This window comes from Triticum urartu, chromosome 7, assembly GCF_003073215.2.
Source record: "Triticum urartu cultivar G1812 chromosome 7, Tu2.1, whole genome shotgun sequence".
Taxonomy (NCBI): domain Eukaryota; kingdom Viridiplantae; phylum Streptophyta; class Magnoliopsida; order Poales; family Poaceae; genus Triticum; species Triticum urartu.
Genome location: NC_053028.1, coordinates 69,414,374 through 69,429,935, shown reverse-complemented (window position 1 = coordinate 69,429,935; position 15,562 = coordinate 69,414,374).

The window sequence follows — 15,562 nt, the reverse complement described above, 5'->3', positions numbered from 1 at the left end:
TTTTCGAAGGTTGAGGTAGATGGTTTCCGAAGTTTTTCTCGGTTATGTGTTGAAGGATGGATACAGCTGGATGTAGGAATTGTTAGATTTGGGTGAGATATTATGCTTCCCCTGTATCCGCAACACCTGATTGCATAACCGGAAAGGTTCGGGAGTTTCATAGGTGGGAATTCTTGTAGCTCTAGTTCTTCCAGGGATATTGGTTTGAGATTGGGATTTCTTACTGATTATTCGTTCTTGATCCGTACCTTGTTGATTTATTTCTCTACCTTAATTCTACGTGGCTTCTCAATTTATGGATATGTGACCATTTCAAGAGGAATGCATTCGTTCTTTTTGTTCGGATGTGAAGACTTTATGTTGCAATTTTCATTCCGTTGGATTCAGCTTCAATATTTGTCTATCAATGTGCTAATGGATGTCAACCTCTTCAAGATGGCTCCTCCAACGCGCACGACTCCGAATCCTGATCCGCCACCACCTCCACCTCCTCCGGAGGCATGGCAAGCTGTGATGGCCGCAACCAATGCAAACACACAGTTGATCATGCAAATTCTCCAAGAGCGCAATCAAGGCAACCAAGGGAATCAAGGCAACAATCAGAATCACTTTGCCACACTCAACCAGTTCCTTGCTAATGGGCCAAAGACTTTCAGCAATTGTGTTGAGGCAACCGATGCTGACGATTGGCTCATGGATCTGTGCAAGCATTTTGAGTGCAGTAACGTCAGGCCTGAGGATTTCGTCAAGTTCGCTTCCTTCCAACTCAAAGATCAAGCTGCAGAATGGTTCCAACAGTACAAGGATTCCAGAGGTGGACGTGTGATCACTTGGGATGAATTCCGTCAAGATTTCCGAGCTCATCATATCCCTCAGAGCATGGTTGAAAGCAAGCGTGAGGAATTCCGCAACCTGAAGCAAGGCTCCTTGTCTGTATATGACTACAACAAGTTGTTTCAGAAACTCGCCCGCTTTGCCAAGCAGGACGTTCCTGATGAGAAGAGCATGATATACCAGTTCAGGGGTGGTCTCAGAGAAGAAATTCAGCTAGCTCTTGTTCTCTTTGAGCCCTTGAGGTACGATGAGTTCTACAACATGGCACTGAAGCAAGAGGCCGCTCAACTAAGGTGTGATGCTTCCAAGAAACGAGTCAGAGACACTACGCCTTCTTCCTCTACTCAAGTGGCCAAGCAGCAGAAGTATTGGCTTCCTCCTCCTCCATTCCGTCAGCCGTTTCAGCAGAAGAGCAAAGGTGGTAGTGGTTCTTCCCACCCACCCAATCCTGGCTTTCAGAACAAGACTTCGTCTCAAGCTCCAAGATCAAGTGCACCGTACCACCGTCCACTTTCAGAGGTCACGTGCAACAAGTGCCAAAAGAAGGGTCACTATGCCAACAAGTGTTTCAACCAGAGGCGTCTTCCTCCTCCTCCTCCTGTCAGATCGGCAAGTACAGCTGTGGTCAAGCATAACCCCAAGCACGCCAAGGTCAACTTGCTGGATGCAGCTCAGGCAGAGGACTCGCCAGATGTGATTATGGGTAACCTTCCTGTTAACGATGTTCCTGCAAAAGTTCTTTTCGACACTGGTGCATTGCTTTCTTTTATTTCAACTCCATTTGTGGCCAAGCATGATTTTGTGACCGAAAGGATTCCTGTTCCGTTGAAGATTGTGTCTCCGGGCAAGCAAATGACTTCTAACAATTGCGTCCCGGATGTCTCTATCACGTTGGGCGATTACAAGTTTCTTTCTTCTCCGGTGGTTCTTGGTAACTCGGATATTGATCTTATTCTCGGAATGGATTGGCTTTCTAAGCACAAGGCACATCTTGACTGTGCAGCCAGGCAGATTCAATTGACTCATTCGTCTGAGGATGTAATTGTCTTTGCCGCTCGTGATGATACCATCCGTCTGTTTTCTCTCAATGAGAAGGGTGAACTAGATGCTATCTCGCAAATTCCAGTCGTTTGCGAATATCAAGACGTCTTTCCAGAAGAGCTTCCAGGAATGCCTCCGCACCGGCCAGTTGAATTCGTCATTGATCTTGAGCCCGGTACGGAACCTGTATGAAAGCGTCCTTACAAGCTCGGACCTGAAGAGTTGAAGGACCTGAAGAAGCAACTCGATATTCAAGAGAAAATGGGTCTCATCCGGCCTAGTTCTTCTCCGTGGGGTTGTGGTGTTCTTTTTGTGAAGAAGAAGGACGGAACGGACCGACTTTGTGTTGATTACCGTCCATTGAACAAGAAGACCATCAAGAACAAATACCCACTTCCCAACATCAATGAGCTGTTCGAACAACTCAAAGGTGCCCAAGTATTCTCCAAGCTTGATCTCCGTATGGGTTATCATCAGATTCGAATCCGTGAGCAAGATATTCCCAAGACGGCTTTCAGGACAAGCTATGGTTCATATGAATACACTGTCATGTCTTTTGGCCTCGTCAACGCTCCTCCGACGTTCTCTCGCGTGATGAACTTCATCTTCAACGCCTACACCAATGACTTCGTTTTGGTCTATCTCGATGACATTCTGGTTTTCTCGAAGAACAAGGAAGATCATGCCAAGCACTTGCGTTTGGTACTCGACAAGCTCAGAGAACACCAGTTCTACGCCAAGTTCTCCAGGTGTGAATTTTGGCTCGATGAGGTTCTTTATCTTGGTCATATCATCTCTGCCAAGGGCATTGCGGTGAATCCTGAGAAGGTGTCTGCAATTGTGAATTGGGAACCTCCTCAGAACATGAAGCAACTCCGCAGCTTCCTCGGTCTCGCAAGCTATTGCCGAAGATTCGTTGAAAACTTTTCTAAGATCGCGAAGCCTCTCTCAAATCTTCTCCAGAAGCACGTCAAGTACGTTTGGTCTCCGGAGTGTGACATTGCTTTCAACACTTTAAAGAGAAATTGATCACTGCTCCAGTTCTGACTCCGCCTGATGAATCCAAACCGTACGAGGTCTTTTGTGATGCCTCTCTCCAAGGTCTCGGTGCAGTGTTGATGCAAGAGAAGAAAGTTGTTGCTTATACCTCTCGCCAGTTGAAGCCTAATGAGAAGAACTACCCCACTCATGATCTTGAGTTGGCGGCAGTTGTGCATGCTCTTTTGACTTGGAGACATCTATTATTGGGAAGAAAAGTGGACATCTTCACTGATCACAAGAGTCTCAAGTACATCTTCACTCAGCCTAATCTCAACCTCAGGCAAACTCGATGGGTCGAAATGATTCAAGAGTATAATCCGAGTATCGAGTATACTCCAGGCAAGGCCAATGTGATTGCTGACGCATAGAGTATAATCCGAGTATCGAGTATACTCCAGGCAAGGCCAATGTGATTGCTGACGCATTGAGCAGGAAAGCTTATTGCAACAGTCTAATTCTCAAGCCTTATCAACCCGAGCTTTGTGAAGCTTTCCGCAAACTTAATCTGCAAGTTGTTCCTCAAGGTTTCCTCGCCAACCTTCAAGTCTCTCCTACCTTGGAAGACCAGATTCGCCAAGCCCTCAGCTTCTTGATGCTATGGTGAAAAAGGTGAAGATTGGGATTGCCAAGAGTCAACCCAAGTACAAGTGCTACCGCCTTGATGACAAGGATACTCTCTTCTTCGAGGATCGTATTGTTGTGCCCAAAGGTGACCTTCGTAAAGTGATCATGAACGAGGCTCACAATTCTCTCCTCTCCATCCACCCTGGGAGCACGAAGATGTATCAGGACCTCAAGCAGGCTTATTGGTGGACTCGAATGAAGCGCGAGATTGCTCAATTCGTGAATGAGTGTGATGTCTGCAGAAGAGTGAAGGCAGAACACCAAAGGCCAGCTGGTCTCCTCCAACCTCTTGCCATTCCAGAATGGAAGTTTGACCACATTGAAATGGACTTCGTGACTGGGTTTCCAAAGTCCAAGCGTGGCAATGATGCTATATTCATTGTCATCGACAAACTCACTAAAGTGGCTCACTTTCTGCCTATCAAAGAGTCAATCACTGCAGCTCAATTGGCGGAACTCTATACCTCTCGAATTGTCTCTCTGCACGGTATTCCACAAGTGATCTCTTCAGACCGTGGCAGCATCTTTACCTCCAAGTTTTGGGATTCTTTTCAGAAGGCCATGGGCACCAACATCCGCTTCAGCACAGCTTTCCATCCTCAAACTAGCGGTCAAGTCGAGCGTGTCAACCAGATTCTTGAAGATATGCTCAGGGCTTGTGTGATCTCCTTCGGCATGAAGTTGGCAAGGCCCCATTTGAAATTCTGTATGGCAGGAAGTGCCGTACCCCTCTCAACTGGTCCGAAACCGGTGAACGTCAGCTTCTCGGAAATGACTTAATCACAGAGGCAGAAGAAATGTGCAAAGTCATTCGAGATAACCTCAAAGCAGCCCAATCCCGCCAGAAGACTACTATGACAGTAAGCACCGTGATTTGGCTTTCGATATCGGAGATCATGTTTACCTCCGCGTCTCTCCTATGAAAGGTACTCGTCGCTTCGGTATCAAAGGGAAGCTTGCCCCAGATACGTGGGACCTTTCAAGATTGTCAGCAAGAGAGGCGATCTCGCCTATCAACTCGAGCTTCCTTCAAACTTTGCAAATGTTCATGATGTGTTCCATGTCTCTCAGCTCCGAAAGTGCTTCAAGACTCCTGACCGCACCGTCAACTTCGAGGACATTGAGCTCCAAGAAGATCTCTCTTATCGTGAGCACCCAGTTGCTATTCTTGAAGAGACTGAACGCAAGACTCGCAACAAGTCAATCAAATTCCTCAAAGTCAAGTGGTCACACCATTCCGACCGTGAAGCTACTGGGAACGCAAGGATCACCTCCATTCTAAGTACCCGGCGTTCTTTTAGTCCTAGATCTCGGGACGAGATCCTTTCGTAGTGGTGGAGTGTTGTAACACCCCGATATGATTTTACCCAATATTGTAATCCCAACTCTTGCCCGTTTCCGGCTTAAGTTATTTTATTTTCTCGGGTTCGGGTTTTGTCTCCGTGTGTTGTTGTCGTTGTCATGCATCTCATATCATGTCATCATGTGCATTGCATTTGCATACGTGTTCAGTCTCATGCATTCGAGCATTTTCCCCGTTGTCCGTTTTGCATTCCGGCGCTTCGTTCTCCTCCGGTGGTCATTTCTACTTTCTTTCGTGTGTGGGGATTAAACATTTCCGGGTTGGACCGAGACTTGCCAAGCGGCCTTGGTTTACTACCGGTAGACCGCCTGTCAAGTTTCGTACCATTTGGACTTCGTTTAATACTCCAACGGTTAACCGAGGGACCGAAAAGGCCTCGTGTGTGTTGCAGCCCAACACCTTTCCAATTTGCCCAAAACCCACCAAAACCTTCTCCATCATCTAGAGCGTTCGATCACGATCGCGTGGCCAAAAACCGCACCTCATTTGGACCTCCTAGCTCCCTCTATGCCTATGATGGCGTGGCCGAAAACCGCACCTCATTTGGACTCTCCTAGCTCCCTCTATGCCTATATAAAGGTCTCTCCCCGAAAATCCGGATCCTCCCCCGGCCTAACCCTAAAATTTCGGATCTCCGCCGCCGCCGGACACGTCCGGACGGAGCCGGACGCGTCCGGATCCGCCACCGCCAACCACTCGCCGCCACGTGTCCCCAGGCGGGTGCGCACTTCGCCGCCGCCGCCAGGGCCCGCGAAGGCCCGAGGCCGGCCCTCCCCCGAGCCCGTTCCCGGTGCCGCCGCCCTTCGTCTTCCTCCTCCGCCCGGCGCCAGTCGCCGCCTCCGCCGCCGCAAGTTCCGGCCACCGCCGGCCATCACGAGCCGCCGACCTCGCCGGTCATCCTCTACCTCGCCGGCGCCACCTCGTCGTCCGGCAAGTCGCTGACCTCCTCCACGCGATTCTGGCGTCCTCCCCGACGAACTCCGGCGAAACCCCGGCGATCCTCGATTTTCATGCTCGGCCAGATCCAGATCTGAAATATCTCGAGGGTTGACTTTTGTTCCTAACCCTAATCCATGTGCCCATCTTCATCATGCTATATCTCCGCATCCGTAGCTCCGTTTTTGGCATATAGCATATCAAAATGTTCTTCTCAGAGAGTACATCATTTCATTCCATTGCATCATTTTCATTTGAGTTCATCTTGATGCCCGAAATGCTGTTAGAAGAGGGCTACTTGAGTTAATTGTCAGATCTGCTACTCCATTTAGACATTTGTCATTTTTGCCATGATTATTGTGTGCATGATATGCCCTGATGTTCTACATATGTTTTGTTAAGGGTTTTGTCATCTTTCCAGAGGTGCAACCCATGTATTTTGTGATGTGTGTGGTGACTAGCACAAGCTTGCCAAGTGAGGTACTTGGTAATTCTGATTTCAGGGACTTAGCATTTCCACTAAGTCATTGACCTGTTTATCTCATGATGCCATATGTTCATGTTGTTTCCGAGTGATCCGTGCCTCTTTTGAGGATGATCAGTAAGGATGTTTTATTAATCTTGTAGTGCTCTATCCATCCATGTCTTTGTTTGCAATTATGGAGCACCCTAGCTTGATTCAATCGAGCTCTACTTTTGCTACTTTGTGAATCTGGGCAGATTGTCAACTTGTTTGCAATTTTGCCGATGATGTTGTAGATGATCCGTGCATGCAATGTTATTGTTCTTGCCATGTATAGCTTGCATTTTGTGTGTTCTTGGTAGATGTATTCTTAGCTTTTCATGACTTGCTCCGTAGTGAGTGCATCGAGCTCGTAAACATGCTTACTTGAGTTATGTTTCAGCATGTGCCAGTTTTCACTAAGTCTGAAAACTGAGTATGCTTTTGCTATGTTCACATGCTTGCTAATATGTTTTCTGATCCCTTTTGGCTCAAGGTCACTAAGAGACTTTTGTTAAGCTTTTTGAGTAGCTCCATGCCATGTTTTACTTTGCCTTGTTCAGATCCTGTAGCATGTATTTTTGTTGCTCCGAAGAGTGCTACCTGATCTGAAATTTCAGACAAGTGTTAATTTCACTAAGTCTGAGATCTGTTTACCATATGCATTTTTGCCATGCTTGTTTGAACCTGTTAATGGATGAATTGGCCGTAGCTCAGTGCTAGACTTTTGTTAAGCATCTTGAATGCATCCCTGCCATGTATTTTGTTGCCATGTTTGAGTGTTGTAGCATGTTCATCTCATTGCATTTAGATGACTACTTGCTGTAAATCGCAGACCGGTGTCATATTTGAATCGCTTGCCATTTCCAAACCGTAACTCCGATTCCGGCGTTCTTTATATCGTTTTCAAGCGGTTTCATATCATCTTTCCAGTGGTACAATTGGATTCCCAAGTTGAGGCCAGATTCATGCATTACCTGTCACATCTTGCATATGCATCCCGCATCGCATCCCGCATAGCATACCATGTTTGCATCATATTGTTTGATCCTTGCACGTGGTTGATTGTGTCCTTGTTGCTTGTTTGTCTTGTTTGGGTAGAGCCGGGAGACGAGTTCGCTAACGAGGAGCCCGTTGAGTTTGCTTTCGTGGATCCAGTCAACTCTGACAGCTTTGCAGGCAAGATGATCATACCCTCGAAATCACTACTATCTTTGCTATGCTAGTTTGCTCGCTCTTTTGCTATGCCAATGCTACGATGCCTACCATTTGCTTTCAAGCCTCCCAAATTGCCATGTCAAACCTCTAACCCATCATGTCCTAGCAAACCGTTGATTGGCTATGTTACCGCTTTGCTCAGCCCCTCTTATAGCGTTGCTAGTTGCAGGTGAAGATTGGAGGTGTTCCTTGTTGGAACATTATTTACTTGTTGGGATATCATTATATTGCCATGTTATCTTAATGCATCTATATACTTGGTAAAGGGTGGAAGGCTCGGCCTCTCGCCTAGTGTTTTGTTCCACTCTTGCCGCCCTAGTTTCCGTCATATCGGTGTTATGTTCCCGGATTTTGCGTTCCTTACGCGGTTGGGTTATAATGGGAACCCCTTGATAGTTCGCCTTGATTAAAGCTTTTCCAGCAATGCCCAACCTTGGTTTTACCATTTGCCACCTAGCCTCTTTTCCCTTGGGTTTCCGGAGCCCGAGGGTCATCTTATTTAAACCCCCCCGGGCCAGTGCTCCTCTGAGTGTTGGTCCAAACTAGAGTCCTGTGCAGCGCCCCCTCGGGGAAACTCGAGGTTTGGTTTTAGTTGTATGGAGAGCTCATCTGAGTGTGCCCTGAGAAAGAGATATGTGCAGCTCCTATCAGGATTTGTCGGCACATTCGGGCGGTGTTGCTGGATTAGTTTTAACCTGTCGAAGTGTCTTGAAGAACCGAGATACCGAGTCTGATCGGAACGTCTCAGGAGGAGGTCTATTCCTTCATTGACCGTGAGAGCTTGTCATGGGCTAAGTTGGGACTCCCCTGCAGGGATTTGAACTTTCAAAAGCCGTGCCCGCGGTTATGGGCAGATGGGAATTTGTTAATGTCCGGTTGTAGATAACTTGAACCTTAACTTAATTAAACTGAATCAACAGTGTGAGTTACCGTGATGGTCTCTTCTCGGCAGAGTCCGGGAAGTGAACATGGTGTTGGAGTAATGCTTGCGCAGGTTGCTCTCTAGTTTCTCGCTCGCGCTTTGCCTCCTCTCCTCGCTCTCTTTTGCGAATAGGTTAGCCACCTTATAAGCTAGTCGCTTGCTGCAGCTCCACATATTTTTACCTTACCCTACCTATTAAGCTTAAATAGTCTTGATCGCGAGGGTGCGAGATTGCTGAGTCCCTGTGGCTCACAGGTTACTATTACACCAGATGCAGGTCCTGGTGATTCCGCTCCAGGTGCCGCGCTCGAGCTCAAGTGGGAGTTCGACGAGGACTCTCAGCGTTACTATGTTTCCTTTCCTGATGATCAGTAGTGGTGCCCAGTTGGGGGTGATCGGGACCATGTCGCATGTTGGATTGTCTTTATTTTGGCGCCGTAGTCGGGCCATGAGTGTTTGGTTGATGTATGTTATTTATGTACTTGATTGACGTGGCGAGTGTAAGCCAACTATGTTATCCCTTTTATTTACCTATATTACATGGGATGTTTGTGATGATTGCCTGACTTGCGACATATGCCTTCAATGCGATTATGCCTCTAAGTCGTGCCTCGACATGTGGAAGATATAGTCGCATCGAGGGTGTTACAAATATTCTGCGAAACCAAAAACATGCTACAGACAGGAATTGGCACTGGGCACTGGATCAATATGTTAGTCCCAAAAATAGTATAAAAAGTTGCCAAAAAAGTATAAGAAAGTTGTAGAATATTGGCATGGAACAATAAAAAATTATAGATACGACGGAGACGTATCAGCATCCCCAAGCTTAATTCCTGCTCGTCCTCGAGTAGGTAAATTATAAAAAAGATAATTTTTGATGTGGAATGCTACCTAGCATAATCTTGATCATATGTCTAATCATGGCATGAATATTAAGACACGAGTGATTCAAAGCAATAATCTATCCTTTGACATAAAAACAATAATACTTCAAGCATACCAACCAAGCAATTATGTCTTATTGAAATAACATAGCCAAAGAAAGCTCATCCCTACAAAATCATATAGTCTGGCTATGCTCCATCTTCACCACACAAAATATTCACATCATGCACAACCCCGATGACAAGCCAAGCAATTGTTTCATACTTTTGACGTTTCTCAAACCTTTTCAACTTTCACGCAATACATGAGCGTGAGCCATGGACATAGCACTATGGGTGGAATAGAATATGATGATGGGGGTTATGTGGAGAAGACAAAAAGGAGAAAGTCTCACATCTACGCGGCTAATCAATGGGCTATGGAGATGCCCATCAATTGATGTCAATGTGAGGAGTAGGGATTGCCATGCAACGGATGCACTAGAGCTATAAGTATATGAAAGTTCAAACTGAAACTAAGTTGGTGTGCATCCAACTTGCTTGCTCATGAAGACCTAGGGCATTTGAGGAAGCCCATCGTTGGAATATACAAGCCAAGTTCTATAATGAAAAATTCCCACTAGTATATGAAAATGACAAAACAAGAGACTCTCTATCATGAAGATTATGGTGCTATTTTGAAGCACAAGTGTGGTAAAAGGATAGTAACATTGCCCCTTCTCTCTTTTTCTCTCATTTTTTTTTCTTTTTTTCTCTTTTTTGGGGCCTTCTCTTTTTTGGCCTTTCTCTCTCTCTTCTTTTATTTTTTTTATTTTTTTGTCCGGACTCTCATCCCGACTTGTGGGGGAATCGTAGTCTTCATCATCCTTTCCTCACTGGGGCAATGCTCTAATAATGATGATCATCACACTTTTATTTAATTACAACTCAATATTACAACTCGATATCTAGAACAAAGATATGACTCTATATGAATGCCTCCGGCGGTGTACCGGGATGTGCAATAATCTAGAGTAGCAATGACATCAAAAAACGGACAAGCCATGAAAACATCATGCTAGCTATCTTACGATCATGCAAAGCAATATGACAATAAATGCTCAAGTCATGTATATGATGATGATGGAAGTTGTATGGCAATATATCTCAGAATGGCCATGGAAATGCCATGATGGTGGCTGTTTTGAGGAAGATATAAGGAGGTTTATGTGTGATAGAGCGTATCGTATCACAGGGTTTGGATGCACCGGCGTAGTTTGCATAAACTCTCGAGGTGAGAAAGGGCAATGCACGGTACCGAAGAGGCTAGCAATGATGGAAGGGTGAGAGTGCGTATAATCCATGGACTCAACATTAATCATAAAGAACTCACATACTTATTGCAAAAATCTATTAGTCATCGAAACAAAGTACTACGCGCATGCTCCTAGGGGGATAGATTGGTAGGAAAATACCATCGCTCGTCCTCGACCGCCACTCATAAGGAGGACAACCAATAAACACCTCATGCTCTGACTTCGTTACATAACGGTTCACCGTACATGCATGATATGGGACTTGCAAACCTCAACACAAGTATTTCTCAATTTCATAATTACTCAACTAGCACGACTCTAATATCACCACCTTTATATCGCAAAACTATTGCAAGGAATCAAACATATCATATTCAGTGATCTACAAGTTTTATGTAGGATTTTATGACTAACCAAGTGAATGACCAGTTCCTGTCATCTCTCTAAATAGATATAAGTGAAGCAAGAGAGTTTAATTCTTTCTACAAAAGATATGCCCACGCTCTAACAAATATAAGTGAAGCAAAAGAGCATTCTACAAATGGCGGTTGTCTATGTAAAGAAAAACAGGCAATCCAAACTTCAAATGATATAAGTGAAGCACATGAAGCATTCTATAAAGCCATACTCAAAGGATATAAGTGAAGTGCAAAGAGCATTCTATAAATCAACCAAGGACTATCTCATACCAGCATGGTGCATAAAAAGAAAAATAAAAACCTAAATGCAAAAGACGCTCCAAGACTTGCACATATCGCATGAACGAAACGAATCCGAAAACATACCGATATTTGTTGAAGAAAGAGGGGATGCCTCCCCAGCATCCCCAAGCTTAGACGCTTGAGTCTCCTTGAATATTTACTTTGGGGTGCCTTGGGAATCCCCAAGCTTTAGCTCTTTCCTCTCTTCCTTTTTCTTCATCGAGACCTTCTCGATCATCGAACACTTCATCCACACAAAACTTCAATAGAAAACTCGGTAAGATCCGTTAGTATAATAAAGCAAATCACTACTCTAAGTATTATTGCAAACCAATTCATATTTTGTTTTTGCATTCTGTCAACTGTAATATAACTTTTTCATGGCTTAATCCACTGATATAAATTGATAGCTTCATCAAAACAAGCAAACTATGCATCAAAAACAGAATCTGTCTAAAACAGAACAGTCTGTAACAATCTGAACATTCACCATACTTATGATACTTGAAAAATTCTGGAAAAATTAGGAAAAATAAACAATTTGTATAGAAATACAGTGCAAAAAGAATCCGAACCATTTGACCTTCCAGTAAAAAATTAAATTCGCGCACTACAGCCAAAGTTTCTGTCCTGCACCGCACAAACCAACAAGCATCGTAAACATCCTAAAGGCAAACCTTGGCACATTATTTTTATAATACAATGGAATTGTACAGGGGGATAATTATTTTTGTTGAAAAGTTTCTGTAATCAAGATTCACAAAGTTGCCGTGAGCATGAACAAAGTTCAAGGAGCTCTCCCACTTCAACAATGCTTGTCTTTCTCACTTTCACTTCCTTTTTGAAAAAGTTTTGGGTTCCCCTCTTTATTTTTGTTGTTTTTAAACTATATGAAAGCAATCAACAGAAATAAATGACTCTCTAAAACTTCCGGTTTGTGTCCCTAGCAGCGCTTTCGTTAAAGCCATTAAGCTAGGCATATAGTGCTCAAGTAGCGAATCCACCCGGATCCCAAGGTATATCAAAGCCAATTTTAATTAGCAATGATTTGTAATTTAGTAGTGAGCACAAAGTAACATATATCATGTAATGACGAAGTCTAACTCTTTTCCTATGCATCGGCATGTCATAAAATAATAATTCATGCACACCTAGTAAAGGCCAATGCACAGTATAAACAGTTTCTTGCAATTTTACCGTGTGGGAAACATAGAGAGGTGGAGATATAGTTCCTCTCTCATAATAATTGCAACTAGGAGCAGCAAGCACATGCATATTATATCTATCAAAATCATCATGTGCAACGGTAAAAGGCAACCCATCAATATAATCCTTAATAAGTGCAAACTTCTCCGATATAGTGTATTCGGGAGAATTCAAAAAGATATTAGGACTATCATGCGTGGATGCAGTAGCAACAATTTCATGTTGAACATAAGAAACTATAGAAAGTTCATCTCCATAAGCATAATTCATATTGGCATCTTGGCCACAAGCATAACAAGCATAATCAAAAAGGGATATTTCAAAAGAATCAATAGGATCATAACAATCATCATTGCAATCACCCTTCGGTAAGCACGAAGGGAAATTAAACAATGTATGAGTTGAAGAGTTACTCTCATTAGAAAGTGGGCATGGGTAGCTAATCCGCAATGCCTCCTTTTGTTCTTCGCTCTCCTCCTCATCTTTTTCATCCAATGAGCTCACAGTTTCATCAATTTCTTATTCCATAGACTCCTGCAAAATATTAGTCTCTTCTTGGACAGCGGAGTAGTTCTCAATATATGGTTTAACATAAGCATTAGAAGCATAGTTATCATAGACAATATTTAAGTATGGCAAAATTTCAGATTTGTAAAGAGTAGCATCATACTTTTCAATCAAAGAAGCAATTTCATAAGCACCTTAAAAGCAACAAATTCTTCAATTTGTTGAACATCATAGTAATTATAAACACCCTTAGCATACGAAGATACGATTCCATTATCACTAAACTCACATTGATAGGGAAGGTGTTTCTTAGGGTTTTCAGAACAACAAGTAAAATCATATATTTCACATAAATTCCAAGCATAGCATTGCAAGCGATGAATTTGATCCAGTAAACGTTTCCCTTTTTCAGATATACGGTGTCGCACATAACAAGCAAGCTCATCTAAAGATTTGCCCTTTTCACATAAATTCCAAGCATAGCATTGCAAGCGATGAATTTGATCCAGTAAACGTTTCCCTTTTTCAGATATACGGTGTCGCACATAACAAGCAAGCTCATCTAAGGATTTGCCATCAACTAAGCTAGTTGGCGTTTTAGCACGAGCACATAGGGATCGAAGATGATCCAAGTAATAGGCTTCAGCAGTGTGATAGATTTTGAGTGGTTCTTCAACCATTGGTTCAGTAGGTACAACTAATTTTTTTGGTATCTTGCGTTTCCTACCCATGACTAAAGATAGAAAACAACTAAGGACAACAAATAAAAATTACTTAGTGATAAAGCAAACAAGCACACACGAGAATTTTCACCCAAGCTATGACTCCCCGGCAACGGCGCCAGAAAAGGTCTTGATAACCCACAAGTATAGGGGATCACAATAGGTTTTGATAAGTAAGAGTGTCGAACCCAACGAGGAGCTAAAGGTAGAACAAATATTCCCTCAAGTTGTATCGACCACCGATACAACTCTACGCACGCTTGACGTTCGCCTTACCTAGAACAAGTATGAAACTAGAAGTACTTTGTAGGTGTTTTTGGATAGGTTTGCAAGAATAAAGAGCACGTAAATAAAAGCTAGGGGCTATTGTAAGTAAAGAAGCAATAAAGTAAATATAGCGAGTGTTAAAAGTGGTGGTAGGAGTTGTGAAATTGTCCCTAAGCAATTGACTACTTTACTAGACCGATAGCAAGTTTTATGTGGGAGAGGCCACTGCTAGCATGTCATCCCTTACTTGGAATTCTATGCACTTATGGTTGGAACTATTAGCAAGCATCCGCAACTATTAACTGTTGGAAATATGCCTAGAGGCAATAATAAATTAGTTATTATTATATTATATTTCATTGTTCATGATAATCGTTCATTATCCATGCTAGAATTGTATTGATAGGAAACTCAGATACATGTGTGGATACATAGACAACACCATGTCCCTAGTAAGCATCTAGTTGACTAGCTCGTTGATCAATAGATGGTTACGGTTTCCTGACCATGGACATTGGATGTCGTTGATAACGGGATCACATCATTAGGAGAATGATGTGATGGACAAGACCCAATCCTAAGCCTAGCACAAAGATCGTGTAGTTCGTATGCTAAAGCTTTTCTAATGTCAAGTATCATTTCCTTAGACCATGAGATTGTGCAACTCCCGGATACCGTAGGAATGCTTTGGGTGTACCAAACGTCACAACGTAACTGGGTGGCTATAAAGGTTCACTACAGGTATCTCCGAAAGTGTCTGTTGGGTTGGCACGAATCGAGACTGGGATTTGTCACTCCGTGTAAACGGAGAGGTATCTCTGGGCCCACTCGGTAGGACATCATCATAATGTGAACAATGTGACCAAGGAGTTGATCATGGGATGATGTGTTACAGAACGAGTAAAGAGACTTGCCGGTAACGAGATTGAACAAGGTATCGGGATACCGACGATCGAATCTCGGGCAAGTACAATACCGCTGGACAAAGGGAATTGTAATACGGGATTGATTGAATCCTCGACATCGTGGTTCATCCGATGAGATCATCGTGGAACATGTGGGAGCCAACATGGGTATCCAGATCCCACTGTTGGTTATTGGCCGGAGAGTTGTCTCGGTCATGTCTGCATGGTTCCCGAACCCGTAGGGTCTACACACTTAAGGTTCGATGACGCTAGGGTTATTAGGAAGACTTGTATGTGATTACCGAATGTTGTTCGGAGTCCCGGATGAGATCCCAGACGTCACGAGGAGTTCTGGAATGGTCCGGAGGTAAAGATTTATATATGGAAAGTTGTTGTTCGGGTTCCGGGAAAAGTTCGGTTTTTTCCGGTATTGTACCGGGAAGCTACCGGAAGGTTCCGGAGGATTCCGGAGGGGTCTGGAGGTCCGGAAAATGTTCCACCACATCCAATACAGCAGCATGGGATGTAGGGGGGGGCGCCCTAACCTTAATGGGCCAAGGGCACCAGCTCCCCAAGGCCCATGCGCATGGG